We start from the raw sequence: 2,070 nt of genomic DNA on the forward strand, positions 1-2,070 counted from the left end.
TGCACTGGAATAGTTTGCAGCTGAGGGTGAAGCGGTGGGAATGACAATCAGCACCTAGAAATCTGATGCTCAAGAAGAAGAAGGGTGGAGTGCCCACTCAGGGACGAGTCCCTGCCCTAAGTGGAGGAGTTTAAGTATCTTGGGGTCTTGTTCACAAGTGACAGGAGAAGGGAGCAGGAGATCAACAGACCAATTGGTGCTGTGGCTGCAGTGATGCTGACACTGTACAGGTCCATAGTGGTGAAGATAGAGCTGAGTATAAAAGTGAAGCTCTCAATTTATCGGTCAATTTTTGTCTCTACCCTCATCTATGGTCACAAGCTTTGGGTAGTGTCTGAAGAACAACACTGCGAATACAAGCAGTGGAAAAAGCTTCCTCCGAAGGCTGGCTGGCCTCTCCCTTAGAGATAGGGATAGAAGTTTGGTCATCCGGGAGGGGCTCAGAGTAGAGCTGCTGCTCCTTCACATCGAAAGGAGCCAGTTGAGGTGGTTCAGGCATTTGACAAGGATGCCTCCTGGGCACCTCCTGAGTGAGGTGTCCCGGGCATGTCCCACTGGGAGGAGGCCCTGAAGCAGACCCAGAAAATGCTGGAGAGGTTATATCTCTCAGCTGGCCTAGGAATGCCTTTGTGTCCCCCCGGACAAACTGGAGGAGGTGGCTTGGGAGAGGGAGGTGTGTAGCTTCTCATAGTAAAATTTATGGCACAGAGGTAACAAACTGTTTTCCCAAAATATACACAAGAGATATTTGGAAATTATAAAAGGTTAAAAAGACTTCTTTCCAGAATCCTCAAAGACTGTTCTGAATATTAGAATAAAAACATAGCCAGTTTAATAACCAGATAAGTGTTATTGGTTAGCAACACTGTCTTTAAGAGAAAATGGTAGAGCCAGAGACTGAGCCCAGAAGATCTGCCTATTCAGTGGGCAGCATGGAGGGAACGGTTGTAAGGATGCATTTAATTGATGACTTAGTTTGAAGTGTAGCGGAGGGGGTGAATGAAACAACACACACAATTCTTTCATCACCATCTGCCTGGGGTCAGCATCCCATCACCTTCCCCAAAGATGAAGAGAAGACCAGCTTCCACACCCTCAGTTCCCTGCATCTTTTCTAGCTCTTGCCCTTTTGCCCCAGTGGCCCACGCAGTTCTCAAAGAACACTATGTACTAGATGGATGGATGTACACACAGCTGTGTAGCAGTGTTTAAAGAAAAAAAAAGGTGGATCATAGAAGTGACAGCATGACATCTTTGTTTCTTATTCTGATCATTGTCACTGTTTGCTTTCGGCCTAACAGAATCCAGGCTGCCATTATTCACATGGCTGGTCTTCATCAGTACAATAAACACGTAAATAAAAACAACCAACCAAACACAAAGATATACGTAAAACTCTTAGAAAAACAAACACCTGCTCTGCTGAGATGATCTGTTTTCTCACTTTGGGTAGAAGAAAATGACTGACGTACCCGGTTATTTCGTGTCGTCTACCGCCATCTTGTGTCCAAATTTTGATTGACACACACACACACACACACACACACACACACACACACACACACACACACACACACACACACACACACACACACACACACAGTCGTGCCATTTTATTGTCGCAAGAACGACAACGCGGCATTAAGAAAAGACAAAAAGATATGATAGCTTTTTTTGTCTCTTTTGTTTTTTAAATTCACTTTAACCTAAACAAAATCTAAAACCTTTAGATTACGGAAGAAAACGACAGCGTTACCTGAAAATAAAAATTTTCTTTCAGATTTTTGGGTTTGTCCATTTGGTAAGCTTCTTTTCAAATTATGTTACGCTCCTCACGCATATATTTTTGTTAGTTTTGTTGAGTTAGCTGAGCTACGAGTCTGTATTTAATTTGTCACCTTATTTGTCACTACCAATTTTTAATAATAATAATAATAATAATAATAATAATAATAATAATAATAATAGCAGAGAAGACGATAAAGAAAATCAAATCATTAAAACTAATTAAATGGGAGGCAAAGGCCATGATGTTCACCCGGAAGTAGATCTCGTATGGTAGAACGCGCC

Source organism: Diplotaxodon limnothrissa, linkage group LG12 (assembly GCF_057381915.1).
Source record: "Diplotaxodon limnothrissa isolate DT_005_m linkage group LG12, D_limnothrissa_male_GT1.1, whole genome shotgun sequence".
In the NCBI taxonomy this organism is placed as follows: Eukaryota; Metazoa; Chordata; class Actinopteri; order Cichliformes; family Cichlidae; genus Diplotaxodon; species Diplotaxodon limnothrissa.